This window comes from Euleptes europaea, chromosome 4 (assembly GCF_029931775.1).
Source record: "Euleptes europaea isolate rEulEur1 chromosome 4, rEulEur1.hap1, whole genome shotgun sequence".
Taxonomy (NCBI): domain Eukaryota; kingdom Metazoa; phylum Chordata; class Lepidosauria; order Squamata; family Sphaerodactylidae; genus Euleptes; species Euleptes europaea.
Genome location: NC_079315.1, coordinates 81,572,353 through 81,589,741, shown reverse-complemented (window position 1 = coordinate 81,589,741; position 17,389 = coordinate 81,572,353). Strand labels below are relative to the sequence as shown.

The 17,389-nt window shown below is 41.5% G+C and overlaps 1 pseudogene; it reads right to left on the bottom strand.

The window, feature by feature from the left end:
• On the bottom strand, positions 1-15,469 carry LOC130477016 (arrestin domain-containing protein 3-like; annotated as a pseudogene).
• Between the last annotated feature and the right edge of the window lie 1,920 nt (positions 15,470-17,389).

The following is a 17,389-nucleotide window of genomic DNA, read 5'->3' as shown; positions in this document are numbered from 1 at the left end:
TCAACCATTCTGGAAGTATAATGAATCCAGTTGTCTTGGTTTTGCTGCCTCTAAAAACAACTTCATGCTACATAGGCTGCTCACACTTGATGTTCTGCTGCCAAACAGTCTGTAATGGTATGGTACCAATGACAAGTGGAAAACAGAGGGACAGATTTATTGCACCTGGAATATCAATATATACCTAGGAGTTAAAGACAACAACAATTAAAAAATGAATCAAAATGGCTGTTAGGCCCACTAAGAAAATTAGTGGTTGTGCATTCAACATCAAAAAGTCAAGCACACTTCTTACCAGTAAATAATAGTCCACACAGATTATACTACAATTGAGGATTGATGGGGAAACAAGTGGAATTTTCAGCAGTTGGCCATTCCAGGTTGCTGTCTTCCCAGGTGACAGGGACTCCCCTAGCAGCTTGGTGAGAAGTTGGTTTGTTGTGTTCGTTTTTCCTCTGGCAGAGAATGTCTGCATTTGATAAATGGCAGCCTTTGGCACCACGGTCCGGGAAGAGTAGTTCTCAAACTCCGCAAAGATCTGAATTGATTCACCTTCAATTAAATAGTAGATCAGACACATTACATGGAAATAGGAGAATGCATCCCACAATTCAGATATTATTACATTTAGTAACATTATCCTTACAAAATTGGATAACTGTAAGAACACCTCGTAGTCCCAAGGGTAATAGTACCAGCACCAACAAGACTATGGTTATTTGCACAATTAACACATGCAATCTGATGGCAAAACTCACACCAATTGCAAAGGAGCAGAACTATCCCATATGTGGAGATAATTATAAGCTGAATGTAGCATATATATAGATGTAATGGTAACATGGCTATGAACTAGCAGTCATGGGCTCTCTGTTTTACTTAATTCAGAATGTTCACAAGGCTTCTTTGTTCTTAAGCAAAAAACTCTTCCATAAGAACTTATATTGCATACCTGCAGTGTAGCCCTTCCTTTCGATTTTTGCATGTAAGGATATTGGGCCTGAGGCACAAAACCAGCAACACACAGTCTTTTCGCCTGTGCCTACTTGGGGTGACTGAAAGAAAAAGAGAACAGATATACTCACAATTACATTTTTAGTTCAATACGAAATCACATTGCTCTACAGCTTTTCAACAGGTGCGTTCAAACGGTAGCATCTTTGGCAACGTTCAGCATAAATCCAGGCATGAAACTAGAAAGCATCTTGTAAAAGAGGTTTCTGTTAACATGAAAGTTTGGAACAATGGTTGGTAGATTTTTTTTGCAGTAGTCCACCCACCCTATCCCAGTTCATCCTCCTAGTACATTTGCAATGCAATCGTAAGCAGCCACATCCTTCTAAGCCCACTGATTTCAATCGACTTAGTAGGGTATAACTGTGTTTTGGACTCCATTGCTGTACTACCAGTGATCAACACTGAGACAAGAAGAATTGACAGCTATCTTACAACTACAACCATATCTGGAAGAGAACTTGTATTATATAACAGTGATACCTCCAGATTCAACAGTGATACTACCAGACTTTCTTTTACAGGGATCAGATTATTTTTATGAGTAAAGTGGATGAGTTCTCCATTAATCCTTCTTCAAACTCCATCTAAAAAAGGAAACCATCTTCTAGGGCACCTTTCCCTATAATTTGTGCATTGCTTTTGAAAAACCAGTATTACTTTAATTTAGGCTTAACCTCATTGAATTAAAAGGGCTAACAACTGCACAGTACAAATATTTGCAGCCTGATCCTAACCATGTTTATCCTGATGAAAACAAGTAGGTTTGCTTGAATAGGAAAGAATGGCAATGGCTTAGTTGACAACCTAATTGACAATTTAATTACATTGATGTTCTCAGTTTTATGCAGATTTAGGCAACTGTCCCTGTGCTGGTCATTGATCGTAATAAAGAATTGTATTTGTATTTGTAGGCAACTGTAAACAAATATACAATCCAAGTCTATGCATGTTTATTCAAATTAAATCCCACTGAGTTCATAAGAACATAAGAAAAGCCACGGTGGATCAGACCATGGCCCATCAAGTCCAGCAGTCTGTTCACATAGTGGCCAACCATACAGTTTGAAAGGACCTACTTCCAGGACCTGCAATCCTATATATTCCTGGCAGGGAGCCCTGCTAAACATGGTGAGATTTAGTAGTAAGTATGCATAAGTTGCAATCCTAACTGTAGGGAGCAATTGTAAACACATCTATACAGAAGTATGTCCAATTTATTCAGCAGAGCTTACTTCCAGGACATTGTTCATAGAATTATAGCCAATGTTACATGGAAATAAATTTAATTGCAATTAGTGGAATATTTATAAATCTGTGAGTGTTAGGTGGAAATAAATGTTTCTGCTTATCTTCCAAAGAATTAACATTGTAGCTTTACACCCATTGTATTAATTTTGAACTGTTAAATTAGACAGGGTCGCCATGAGTCGGAAGCGACTTGACGGCTCTTAACATACACAGAAATTAGCTAGATTGAAACCTTACACCTCAGTTCCAAACACATATATTATTCACTTCAATGGGACCTATTTCCATGCACTCAGGGCAAGAATCACAGATGTATGAAATCCTCAGAACATTCAGTGAAGTCCCATTGAGTACTTATGTGTTTACTGAAGTTATCTCCCATGTGGCATTTTTGCTTGAGTACTAATACTCCCTTCTTTTAGGACTGCTCCTGACCCTACTAATGTATGCAATCTTACACACATCAAAGACAAAGAGATCACCCTGCTGACATAAATGGGGGTTAAGATTGTTCCCAATTATATCCTTTTTGTCCTACATGAAATTGAGGTTAGGGCCCTTATCACAAAAGCGATATAAATATTCTGATGGATTTTACTGGATTTTAGATGAGTTAATATATTTTCCTGGATAACATGACTTTCTAGCCATTTGTAGAAGAACCCTGTTTCAATCAACTTTTTCATTACATGTTCTGTTTTTACATATTTATTTAAAAACCAAGAGTGAAAAAAATAGTTTTAGGTCAGATTGAAAGAATCATACGAAAACTTTAATGCTTAAATATCAAAATAACATTTTATTATAGCATCGATATACTGTCAAATGCTGCTTTAAAATCCACAACGACCTGGCTAATTACCTGGCTAATAACTCATTTACCCTTGTCACGGATCATGAGCCGTTGCTATGGATGTCTTGAATGAAAGAGCATGATGCCCATATCCTATGAAGGTACTTGTCTTTACTTCCTTTCAGTTTTGGTATAACTTAGAACTTAGACATATGTTGACATGCCAAGTAACATATTCATCACTTCCATAGCTAATTTAATCTTTAAAATTTTCTGAATTTCAGCATGTATTTCTTTCCAGAACTTTTTTTTTTGCATGTCCACCACATATGGTAAAAAGTACCATCTATTTGTTTACATTTCCAACATTTCAATTTGTGGTTTTTGTCCATTTTTTCAATGTCTATTTCAACGCATTCCTGAGGAGGCTGGCAAACCATGGCAGCCAGGACAGCGCAGCTGAGAAGCCTCCTCAAATACTTTTTCCCCAAAATAAAAACGAAAAAAAGAGGCTTTTTCCCATAGGGGAAAGTGAGCTTATGCCACCTCAAAAGGTGCTGCAGGACTGTCGCCATCCCAGGAGGCATTCCCAAGGCAAAAGGGGTTTGGAAGCTGCCTAAAGGGGAATGTCTTCCAGGACGTCAGCATGGGGACTTGTGCCAGGAGAACTCTGGCAGGAGGCCATGCCAGTGTCTGAGGGCCAGGCTGCTGCCATGGTCCAAGTGGGCCAGCGTAAGTGGCACTACGCCGGCGCCCTTGGCTGTTTGCACGGAACAAGTGGCACGGAAGCTGGTATAGGGGTCATTCTGCCTCCTAAGCTGATTCCTCGCCCCTCAGCAATGCACCCTTGGAGTAATATACCACCGGCAAAACATCTTATACCAGTTTTCTCTTGATAATTGACTGAATGTAAATGTTGTATCTTTTGTCCATAAGGATTCCCACTGTTGGAAAGATACTCATTTGGTTTCTCAGCAATCGCCTTATCCTCCCTTTGTGCTCCTTTCCTCCCATTGTCATCCAATGGCCCTACTGCTTCCCTAGCTGGTTTCCTGCTCCTAATGTACTTAAAGAATTTCTTATTGTTGGTCTTGATGTGTTTAGCAATATGTCGCTTAAAATCGTTTTTGTATCTCTAATTGCTTGCTTGCATTTCCTTTGTGCAAGTTAGTATTTGCTTTTGTTTGCCTTGCTGCCAAATTGTCATTGTATGCCAGCATCCGTGCCACTTTGTCCGATGCATGTGGCACAGACACCAGGATAGGGATCATGCCGGCTCCTATGCGACTCTGCCCCCCTTAAGATTGCTCTGTTACCATTATTGATGTAAACATTTCATAATCCACACTCAATAGTGAGATTGGTATGTACGATTTTGGTAGTACTGGATCATTGCCATCTTTTTGTATCAATGTTATGTGTGCTTCTTGCCATGATGGGGGCAGTATTTTCTCCTTATTTCATTCATAACTTTCTGTAAAAGCAGAATTAAGTTTTCTTTCAAACATTTACATTGTTGATAGTCTGACAGACTATCAACAATGTAAATGTTTGAAAGAAAACTTTCAAACATTTTTATCTTTATTCAATCTTTGTATTGCTTGTGATATTTTTTGAATAGAAATAGTTTGATTCAATATATCCCTATGTTCAGGTGTAAATTTCTCCATCTGTATATGTTTTATATATTCCTCTCTTCCTCCTTCAGTTGCTGGATCATTTTTATACAGTTCAAAAAAAAAAAGAGAGAGAGAGAGAGAGAGAGAGAGAGAGAGAGAGAGAATAAATTGCTCCAGTATCTCTTTTTCCAGGTGAGTAATATGATCACCTTTCTTCACTCATGTTATAATTCTTCTTTCAGTCTCTTTTCTTAAACAATGTGCCAAGTAGCTCTCAGGTTTATTCGCATGGTCAAAATATTTCTTTTTAAAAAAATCTTAATTTCTTCTGCAACTCCTAAATTTCAAGCATATCTAATTGGGTTCTTAATTTTTAAATTTCTGTTTTGCTTTATCAGGGTGATTTTTATGCTGATCTTCCAATGTTTTAATTCTGTCCATTATTTTCTTTGTTTGCTCCAATTTTGCTTTCTTCTTTTTTGAAGCTATGACAGAGATGCACACACGGTTGTCAAAACCAAGTAAACTTTATGGGGGGTGGATTGGGCATGGGAGCTTCGAGCCTCTGAATCTACCTCTGGGCCATCCTGGAGCTCACATTCCACTCACTCCTGCAGTGAGTTTCCACGAAGGCTGATCTTCAACAGAAGAAGCCATCTGGCAGGGCAGATCCATTATGAGAAGGGTGGGTTAGTGGATGAGCCCATGGGTGGAGCGAAAGGGTGTCATTCGCATGCAGAGCTTCACCTGCCGGATGGCTTTCTCCGGTGGTCTATTGAGAAAAACAGCACGCATGGCCACAGAAGGATTCCACAGGTATCCTGGTGGACATATGACAGCTCTTCCAGGATGTTCCACCAGTCCAGTTGGGAGTCTGCAGGGAGGGGTCTGTGACACTGGCGACACTGGCCCTTCCCCCTCTGGCTTCGCCAATGCATGTTGCCCCCCCTCCCCTGACTCCTGCCTGGTGCTGCTGCAAATGCCAGCACTCATTGAAAGGTCCAGCTTGCTGTCCTCTCGATGGGGGGGGGGGCGCAGCGTCTGTGGTCCTCTGAAATATAAATGGTGTGAGTTGTCTTTGTGGATACATAGACCTGTGAGTGTTGGGGCGCTGTAGGATCAAGTATTCAACAAGTATCACCAAAGCAAACACAGCTCTCAAATGACAAAAATAAATAAAAAAAATTCGCTTCAGCCAAATTTTCAGTTACCAGAGAAGAAAGGATTTTTTAAAATATGAAAGAAAATATAAAGAAAAGTACCAAAAACAACAACAACAAAAAACCACAGGTAAAGTTGGGGAACAGTTCTTACTAGCAGTTTGCCATCGTTATGTAGTTGTTCTAGATGAAATCAGAAGTCCGGAATTCCCCCTGGCCAAATCAGCACAGGTCTAAAGGCTTCCCCTGTCAAATTATGTCTCCATTTTGCAGGAGAGGTGAAAGGACCGTAATCTATCCTCTCCCACCAACGTTTCTCTTTCCAAATGTCCCATGGCTAGATAAGCAACACAGTATTCAGAAGTGCCCCCAAGTCAGATGGCCATTTCCCCGGAATTCCGAAAGAGCACATAATATTCTTATACTTTAAATATTGCATTGTACTTAACTATTGTTATGGACATTTTTTGTTATTTCATCGACCATGTTTTGCTGTTTTATTTCAAAAACAAAGAATGAGTAATTTTGTCAATTCTTACCAGTAATGTAGGAGTGTTGATATCTATACATTCAAAAACTGTAAATTCCTTCCTTGATGTTACTGATAGATGCCAGGGCCTGGCCAATTCTGCTTTCACCCAATAACGCACACGGCCATGTCTGCCTTCAAACGAGGTAGGAAGTGGTCTGTGCAGGACACAAAAGTCAAAACCGAATAAATTCCTTTGTTGTTTAATGTAAATATACACTCAGTCTGGGTAAGAATACTGTACTGTTCGTGCATCATAATATATAATCAAGCATAATTTGGTTGCAGGATTTTTATGTTCATTTAGTTTGGGAGAAATATCTCTGTAGTTAAAAATGATTTGCTCAGCAGATCTACAGATTATGACCATATTTGTTCTGGATTTGCACTGTAATATGCTAAATGGATACATTGACCCAACTCACATCAGTCGAGCTGAAATGCTTACGGTACTTTATACCACTTAGTCCCATTGAGAGAAATGGTCTCTAAACAGACTCAAATCCAAGCGTTCCAGCTTGCTTGATTAGGTCAGGGATCAGGCCAAGTGATCCTTTTGTTTAAGAACAGGTCACTTTTAAAATCTGGAAATAGGCTACAGGCAAAGTATTAAAACAAGGTGAGGCCAGCCAATTGCTTTAAAATAGATGACCTCCAAAAGGGCCCAGCTTCTTGTATATGAACAAATTGATGTCAGCACGACTATTCCAAGGTCTGAGCCAACACCTGTAAGAAATGCTCCTTCAGTTCCTGTAGTGTCTGACTTTTTAACAGTAATAGGTTGTAGACGTGAACAGGAGTTTGAAAATAAAGCTACCTTTCAGTATCATGAGTCAAAAACAGCAGCCTTTCCATACCATGGACGTTCAATTAAATCAAACAATTCTGTTTAAGACGGAAAAATACTTTCTACAAACCTTGGCATTATGAATGTATCTAGAAGACCAGAATTAAAATGAAAAGGCCTTACTGATTTCATACATTACATCAGAATATCACTATCAGCAGTAATAGCAGTGCCTGTAAGAAACATACTCATTAAAAATAAACTACCCAAAGTTCAGTGGATGGTACTTGTTCTTGATCATTAATCCCCTCCCCTTTCTAGAACATAGGCCAATGAAGATAACCAATTTTTGGTTTGAATATTACATTTCTATAAATTGCTCTGTGAAATCCACTTTAGTTTCAGACATTCCCTCTAGATTCTTTTTGCCTGCAAGGCTCACCAGTTAACACAGCTTCTGTTGCCTATGAGTAATTTCAAAAAGGCTAGTCTTTGGAGTAAATCAGGAGAGGTAGAATGTGATTATGGACCTCAATTCAGCAGCAAGCCATGTCAGCAACTCTAAAAGGACTAATGATCAATTCACATAGTTTGCAAGGAGCAAAATAGGTCACGACACTGATAAGATGAAATATTCTGCCTGGGCAACAAGTTTTTCAATGGGTATGATTGACAGGAGGGCAATAGTTGGCCCCAGTGTCTCATGAGTTGAATAAAAGCAACTTCTTTTTAATAGTTTATTAAGAAGATGCTCCTGTTGCATGTTCTAGCACAATCTTTGTGACCACTGAAAAGGGTTTTTCTCTCTCTGTCCCCATATCCTAATGTATGAACTTTCCATCTATGGATTTGTTGTCAGTATACTCTGTCACACAGCACCAAGTGTATACTCACGTCGGAAGCTGAAAGCTGAATGCATATTCATGCCATCCTGAATGAATGATGTGGACACCATCTTTGAAAAAGAAGAACAGTTGGTTGTTATACCACACTTTTCTCTACCTTTAAGGATTATCAAGGCATCTTACAATCACCTTCTCTTCCCCTTCCCGCAACAGAAATCTTGTGAGGTAGGTGGGGCTGAGAGAATTATGAGAGAACTGTGACTAGCCCAAGGTCACCCATCAGGCTGCATGTGGAGGAGCGGTGAAACAAACTCGATTCTCCAGATTAGAGTCCACCACACTTAACCACTATACCATGCTGGAATTGTTTTCATCTAGAAGGGAAAACCCACTATGCTATTCCACCTCTGAATATTCCCAGGGGCTGGGAATCGCCACCCACATACTTCCTTTCCCCCACAGGGTCAGCATCAGAGGGAGGAAGCCGGGGACGGGCCACCCAGCAGCCCATGAAGAGGAAGTCTGGGGAATGCCGGAACTAAGCCAGCAAACACATGCAGCTTCTCCGCATCCACTACAAAGGCCCGCTGACCAGCTGATAGTCAGGTGGGCCCGTCCTGGTTGGGGCTGAGGCAGGCGAAGTTGCCGCTACAGGGGGATAGAGAAAGCTGATGTAAGCCTACCTCCACCCCTATACGGACTTGGGGGAGGGATGGGGGGAGGAAGAAGGGAGTGGAGCAGGGACTAGGGAGGATATAAGGGGTTGTGGAAGCTGAGGCCGAGGAGGAGAGAGCTCAGGAGTCTGGCTGCCTGGATGCCCACAGACAGAGACCCTGGCTTCCTCTGAGGGAGAGGCTAGATCCAACTCCCTCTCAGAGTGATCTGAGGCTGAGGAGGCGCCACTAACTCGTCCTCTACAGGGTGCCACAGCAAAGGGGGCGGGGCCTGAGGAATCAGAGCATCACAGTCATCGTACCAGTCTTCTTGGATTGGACTGGTTTGAACAGTTGGAGATTACAATCACAGGCATCCACCAAGATGATGACTCAGTTTTAAATAATATCATTATTGAGTTTGAGACTGTATTTGCTGAGGGACTTGGGTAGTAGAAGAGTCCACCTGTTTCATTGATTTTGGATCCAAACCTGGTGCCTATTCGAATGAAACCTCACCATGTTCTTTGGTCAAAGATTGATGCTGAACTTTATCATCTTTTGCCGCAAAGCATATTAGAGCCAGTGGCATATCCTACATGGGAGACACCAATTGTTACACCAATCAAGGCCAATGGGGACATCTGTATTGTAGTAACGATAAATGCACCATAAATAAAGCTTTGCAGCAGCATCCTTACCCATTTCCAGAGGTGAGCCATCTCCTGGTGTCTATCGGGGGAAAGTTTTTGCTAAATTGGATTTGGCACAGGCCTATCAGCAGTTGTTGGTGGATGATACCATGGCTGGTGCTCAAACCATCCCCACTCATCATGCAACCTTTAAGGTAAAGCGCCTTCAGTTTGGCATTTGTATGGCTTCTTATATTTTCCTGAACCTTATAGAGGATATACTTAAGGGAATTCCTGGTATTGTACCATATTTTGATGATGATATTATTGCAGGTGCATCCATTGAAAAACTTGCAACACGAGTATTTGAGGTGTTGCATCATTTTGTGGAAGATGGTTTGCAGATAAAGCATAAGAAGTGTGTATTTGCAGTGTCTCAGGTTGAATTCCTTGGCTACCCTATCAATACACATGGCAGGTTAAAGCCACAGACTAAGCCGGAACTTCAAGCGTTTTTGGGACTTTCGAATTTTCATTACACATTTCAGTGGCATAAGGTGACAGTAGCGGAACCCTTGCAACATCTTTTGGATAAGCAAGCTAAGTGGGAGTGGACGGCCCAGCATGATAGGGCTTTTTGTATTGTGAAATGATTTATTGTAAGCTGATAGTGTTTTGGTCCATTACAATGAACAAAGCCACTAATTCTTACATCATACTTCCCCATATGGTATTGGGGCTGTTCTATGTCACAAATTTACTGATTCTTGTGAGGCCCCTATTGCATTCTGTTCTAGAACAATGACACCAACTGAATGGAATTATGTGCAAATTGATAAGGAAGTACTTGCAATTGTGACTAATGTGAGAAAAGTTCATGACTATGTTTATGGTCAGCTGTTTATTATAGGTACTGACCATAAACCATTGTTGGGACTGTTTGCTCGTAACTGACAGACACTACAGATATTGTCCCCAAGAATGCTTCAATGGGCAATTTTTTTGAATGCTTACGATCATACCCTGTTGTATAGACCTGGCAAGGGTATTGCCAACACTGATGCTTTAAACCAACTTCTTCTTCCATCAGCTGAAGTGGATCCTCCTCCTCCTTTGGAGGTTTTGTTGTTAGAGTTCTTACCTGAGCCACCCCTTTATGCACCTGATATTGCAACCATGTCATCCAAGGACCCAGTACTTGCTCGTGTTCTCAACTGGGTGTGGAGGGGATGGGCAGTAGGGAAGCTTGAGGAAAAATTCAAACCATTTGTGTCAAGACAACATGAATTATCAGTGCATAAGGGTTGCCTTCTTTGGGGAAATATTGTTATTCCTACAGTTTTGAGGCATCGTGTTTAGGATGCATTACATATTGGCACCCTGGCATAGTGCGGATGAAGGCCCTTGTGCACAGTTATGTCTGGTGGCTAAAGACAGATAGAGAGGTGGGAGACTGTGTCAAAATGTGTGAGGAATGTCAGGCCTCAAGGCCAGCTCCACCGCATGCTCCAGTGCACCCATGGGAGTGAACAAAAACCCCGTGGTCACGGCTTCATGTAGATTTTACTGGCCCATTTCAGGGCCAGAGTTTTTTTTTATAGTGGTTGACTCATATTCTAAATGGTTGGAAGTGATCCCTGTTTTATCAGTGACATCCTGTGTTGGTATTAAGGCCTTATGTAGACTTTTCGCAACACATGGGTTGCCAGAAGCTGTCGTTTCTGTTAATGGCACTCAGTTCACATCAGAGGAATTTTGTACATCCCTTGCCAATGGTTTAACCCATCACATTACTTCAGCCCCACCATTCTAATACCATCACTGCACTACATGCTTGCATAAAACACACTGCTGGCGTTGAAAGCAATAGAATATTCTGTGCAACTTCCTCGCTGATATAGAAACAAAATAACCCCAGAGCCTTGACCTTCCTGCAAAATTCTTCCCATGTCTGCAGTAAATCTACAGCATATTCAAGAATACATAAAGGAAAAAAAGCAAGCCCAAATTACATAACCAGTTTTAACACTTTCTTGTGCCGGAAATTAAGTTATCACCACTACCTGACACATGTAACCAATCTGCTGTGAGGAGTAGGAGCACCCCCTCCCTCTCTCTAGTACCAGTCCCAAACAGGATTGAACCGCTTCTAACAAAGGGTGGAAACTTCAGAAAAACAACCTTAGAGTTTCCTATACTTCCACATTGGCACAATTTAAACAATAGATTAAGAATCTGAAGATCAGTCTGCCCCTGGGGAACTGAAATTGCTAATATCAAATCAAATTTATTATACAGTCATAGACCATTGAGAAACAAAAAAGACTCATTTAGGAAGTGGAAGGAGGGCCTTAACCAAAGATGAATATAAAGAAATAACTTGTGCTTGTAGGGAGAGTGTTAGGAAAGCTAAAGCTCAGAATGAGCTTAGGCTTAGCGAGAGATGCTAAAAACAACAAAAAAGGGTTCTTTTCCTATTTACAGAGTAAGAACAAGGACAAGATAAGCCCATTGTGGGGACCGGAAAGTGAAATTGTAACAGGAGATGAAGAGAGGGCAGAACTCCTCAATTCCTACTTTTCCTCAGTCTTCTCTTGTGAGGGAAGTGGTGCTGAACATGGCATAAATATATACATGATGAGGGAAGGCATTTGCATTCTAGGATTGGCATTGGGGTAGTGCACAAACACCTAGTTTCTTTAAATGAAACAAAGTTTTCTGGGCCAGATGAACTGCATCCAAGGGTACTTAAAGAACTCGCAGATGTAATTTCTGAGCCTCTGTCCATTATTTTTGGAAAGTCTTGGAGAACAGGTGAGGTACCAAAAGATTGGAGGCAGGCAAATGTTGTCCCCATCTTCAAGAAGGGGAAAAAGGAGGATCCGGGTCACTACCAACCCATCAGCTTGACTTCTATACTGGGAAGTTTTCAAACAAATAATCAGTCAGTCCTTGAGCATTTAGAAAGGATGGATCTGATCACTAAGAGCCAGCATGGGTTTCTCAAGAACAAGTCATGTCAGGCTAATCTTATCTCCTTTTTTTGAGAAAGTTACTACCTTGCTGGATCAGGGGAATGCAGCAGACATAGTTTATCTTGATTTCAGTAAGGCTTTTGATAAGGTTCCACATGGTATTCTAGTTGACAAACTGGGAAAATGTGGTTTAGATCTTATTATTGTTAGGTGGATCTGTAACTGGTTGACAGATCATACCCAAAGAGTGCTTGTTAATGGTTCCTCATCCACTTGGAGAGAAGTGACTAGTGGAGTTCCTTAGGGATCTGTCCTGGGCCCAGTGTTGTTCAACATCTTTATAAATTATTTGGATGAAGGAATAGAGGGGATGCTTATTAAATTTGCAGATGATACTAAATTGAGAGGGGTAGCAAATACAGCAGAAGACAGAGCCAGGATACAAGATGATCTTGACAGGCTGGAGAACTGGGCTAAAACTAATAAAAAACACAGATAAATGTAAAGTTCTACATTTAGGTAGGAAAAATCAAATGTATAATTATAGGATGGGGGAGACTTGTCTGAGCAGTAGTGTGTGCGAAGAGGATCTTGGGGTCTTAGTAGACCAAACACTGAACATGCTTCAGCAGCGTGATGCTGTAGCTAAAAAGGCAAATGCGATCTTGGGCTGTATCAACAGAAGTATAGTGTCCAGATCACGCGAAGTGCTGGTATCGCTTTACTCTTCTCTTGTTAGACCTCACTTAGAGTACTGTGTTCAGTTTTGGGCACCACAATTTAAGAAGGATGTAGACAAGCTGGAACATGTCCAGAGGAGGGCAACAAAGATGGTGAGGGGTCTGGAGACCAAATCATATGAGGAAAGGTTGAATGAGCTGGGTATGTTTAGCCTGAAGAGAATACTGAGAGGGGACATGATAACCATCTTCAAGTATCTGAAGGGCTGTCATATAGAGGAGGATGCCGAATTGTTTTCTGTTGCCCCAGAAGGTCAGACCAGAACTAGTGAGTTAAAATTGAATCAGAAGAATTTCCATCTAGACATTAGGAAGCATTTTCTAACAGTTAAAGCGGTTCCTCAGTGGAACAGGCTTCCTCAGGAGGTGGTAAGCTCTCCTTCTCTGGAGGTTTTTAAGAAGAGGTTAGATGGCCATCTGTCAGCAATGCTGATTCTATAACCTTAAGCCGATGATGAGAGGGAACACATCTTGGTCATCTTGTGGGCATGTAGTGGGAGTCACTGGGGGTGTAGGGGGAAGGTAGTTGCAAATTTCCTGCATCGTGCAGGGGGTTGGACTAGATGACCCTGGTGGTCCCTTTCAACTCCATGATTCTATGATTCTATGAAATAAAATAGGATTGCAGAATTACTTGATAAATAGTAAAACACATAGACACAAATATTACAAAAATAATTCAATCATATATATTCATAAAATTAACATAAAACTAGTCAAAACTTCCTCAGCCACCAAATGTCAGTGGTAGGCATATTTTGTTCTTGATGTATGCTCATGATTTGGTTATATTCTTTAAGACTCTGATTGGCATGAGAAGGAAATTGCTAATAAAATTACTCTCTATTTGCAGATTTCCTGTACTGACACAGCAGACCACAAAGGCTTCAAGAACTCTTCAACTTAGAAATAATGCTTTCATTTAGTAATAGATTTGTCTAATTGGATGTCTTTCTCCCTCATAGCTTTACATCTCTCGTGCTAACTAGAAGGGTTAGAAAAGAATATAGTTAATGTAACAACTTTTCTCAGTCTTCAGGAGAAAAAAAGCAGTCCTGTACCTGGGGTGCTGAAAGCAAGTGTCAAAATAGACCACAGGGAATCCTTTATCTGCTAACAATTCTGCATCCATCACTTTTTAGCTCAAGAGTCCAACCTGGCATTAATAAACCTCAAAACCCTTTTTTTTTTTTTTTTGCTTAGTTGTCTCCTTGAGTTATTTTGGTAGGTGGATGCAAAAACACTTTGCAAGATGCCCCATATTTGCACAGCTAAACTGCAAAAGCAGGTCCAGTCTCTTCCATATTAAACTGCTATACAACGATGGCTGTGTTGGGGAATTCTGACCCAGTGGGAGACGGGGTTCACCGGCTAGGAATGGACCAAACATACAGAAAGATTTTCCTTGAAGAATTTATTGCGCACAAGGAGAGAATCTATGCCACTGGAAAGTCAGACAAGAATCTCTCTCCGAATAAACAGGAATGACAAGGTTTTATAGTCAGATACAAACAACTATGCAGTTATTAACAGAAACATTGCAGAATATGCTGACAATGGTAGTTGTATGTATAAATTGCCGTCAAGTTGCAGCCGACTTATGGCCACCCCTTTTGGGGTTTTCATGGCAAGAGACTAACAGAGATGGTTTGCCAGTGCCTTCCTCTGCTTAGCAGCCCTGGTATTCCTTGGTGGTCTCCCGTCCAAATACTAACCAGGGCTGACCCTTCTTAGCTTCCGAGATCTGATGAGATTGGGCGATACCATGCTGCCTTCCCTCCTGACAATGATAGCTGGCAGCTGCTATTTCCTTTATCAGCATAGACTTTGCTTCTTTTGGCTTGTCTACTCATGAACTTAGAAATCAGAGTGACCTGTTCATCCTTAACTATGTTCTGACAGGAATGGCAAACACGGTTCAGCAGTTTAAAAGCAGAATTATAGTCGAATATGTGGCTATATTCAAAGTTCACTATATGGCTACAGTTTGGTTCACTCCTGCTTTCATTTTTCCCCACAGCTGCAGTCGTAAAGACCCCTACTAGGGAGTAAGTCTCGTTGCATCCAGTAGGATTAGCTGTTAAAGAAATATGCTTAGGATCTCATTGCATGATCATCCAGACTACATTAACCAAGAGAGAGAGAGAGAATGATACCATTTAGCATGGAAAATGGTTCAAATATCAAAGGAGAGCGATTGATTCAAATTCAGCCTTACCTCTTTCGTGCCCAATCAAAATATACCACTGGCTGAAATATTTTTCTTTTGCGAAATAAACCGTTGTTTCCGTTTTGTCGCCGGTACGTCTTGATTCAGTCCAGTGTACTTTTGCACGTCCTTTTGCATGGATCTTAAGCGATTTTACGCTAATTTCTTCGGTAACTTCTAAATGCACCCTTCCTGAGACTGTGTCCCCACTTGAATAGGCCTTTCTGTCAAAGCTTACTGCCAGACTCCTCACCTTCCCCATGTTTTTTTTTTTTTTTTTTAAATAACCAAGTCTATAAAAATATACTGTAAGGAAAAAAAAAAGGGGGAAGAAGAAAAAGTCAAGATCTCATATAAAAATGGGATCTTTCCTGGAGGCGGAACAATTTCTCCCCCCTGCGAAAAAGACTGCAGGCAGGATCAGCGTGTTCTGCACAAGCGCTTCGTTGGGGTTGCTTTGAAAAGTCACAGCGCTGGGTGCAGTTCGCTTCCCTCCAGCCCTGCGGTCTCCGTGCTAAGGAGAGGGCTCGCTCGCCGCCAGCTCATTTTAAGCTTTGGGGGGTGGGGGGATACCCAGCACGCATGCGTGGCTCTGTAATCTCTCTGTACAGTAGCGACAGACTAACGCGGCTACCCACCGAGGAAGGCGTTGTCACAACCCCCAGAGTCAACAGCCAAGCAGCTTGGAAAGGAGAGCCGCGCCTCTCAGCTGGCAAACGAGCACGGGCTGCCCGCAGCCAGAGCGCCAAACAGCTGATGCGCAGGGACGCCCCCAAAGCATCGCCGCCTGGTTGGAGCAGGAGCGGAGGGGAAGGGGGCGGGGAAGGGGGGGGCAGCTGTCTTCCCACCGCTGTGCTGGATAATTTGGGACAGCGTGCTGCATTGCAATAAGGGGTAGATCCCCCCCAAAAAAAACAGTTTAACGGATTAAGAACAGCATTAGTTGGGAATCCAGGCAGGGATGAGCATCACCTCCAAGGGAGACCTCAGTGACCTGATGGAGACCTGAGGAATAGTTGGTTCAAATCTTTAGTTCAAATCTTTGCTGGATTTCTTTAGTTTGTTGGTCGTTCTTTTAGGGTCCAAAATGATTTTGCTTGTTCCCTCAACTTCCCGCTATGCTAAGTATTACCAGACCAGCGGCAAAATAAATACATGTTCTGAATAAATTAATAAATTTTTGGTTCTTGTAGGTTATCCAGGCTGTGCGACTGTGGTCTTGGTATTTTCTTTCCTGACGTTTCGCCAGCAGCTGTGGCAGGCATCTTCAGAGGAGTGACACTGAAGGACAGTGTCTCTCAGTGTCAAGTGTGTGGGAAGAGTAATATATAGTCAGAAAGGCGTTGGGTTTGAGCTGAATCATTGTCCTGCATTATTTTTCATTATTTTCAGAATCTGTTGTAAAGAAGAAAGTTGTAAAGAGAAACTGTAAAGTGTTACAGATGTAACACGAATCCCATTTTATATAAGTTTTATATCTTGGGGTACACTGTAACTTTTTAACCCTCCGTTACAGAATCCAACATCTTCAGTTCCACAGATATTGAGACAATGCTTTGAAATATCATAAATTCTGTTTCTTTCTTGATAATTTTTGCTTTTCCCCCCACGCATAATATTTAGAGCACTGTTGACCTGATTTTGTAAATACTTAGACGTCAGCATTATTATTCTGCTGAAACAACGCCTTGAAGGTGAGACGGGAGAAATTCTGAGGCGCACATGTCACTCCCAGTGTTTTCGGTAATGAAAGATTACATAGCTCTATTACACTCCTTGAGGCAAGCTATATATGGTATGTGGGATGTGTGCAGTTTGGAATGCCACAAGTTATGCACCCCCCCTCCCCACTGCCAAAATGAATGTGTACACTGCATGCGTGATCAAGTCCCAGCCCCTGTGAGGCGAGCACAGAGCATGGGGGGTAATTCCCATCTCCAGATGGATCTCACAACAAACAACACCTTTTGAAAAAGCTTTTTGGCGAGAGAAACTGGGGAGGACAAAGTGTGCAAACTGGTCAAGTTACAAAAGTTAGCATGACACACAGGGAAAGAAGCCAAAAAAGTTCCCTTCCTGCTGCCCTTCTCTGGTAATTTAATCTGTCTATAGCTTTGTCTCTGTCCTGACTTGGATAGCCCAGGCTAGCCCAATCTCATCAGATCTTGGAAGCTAAACAGGG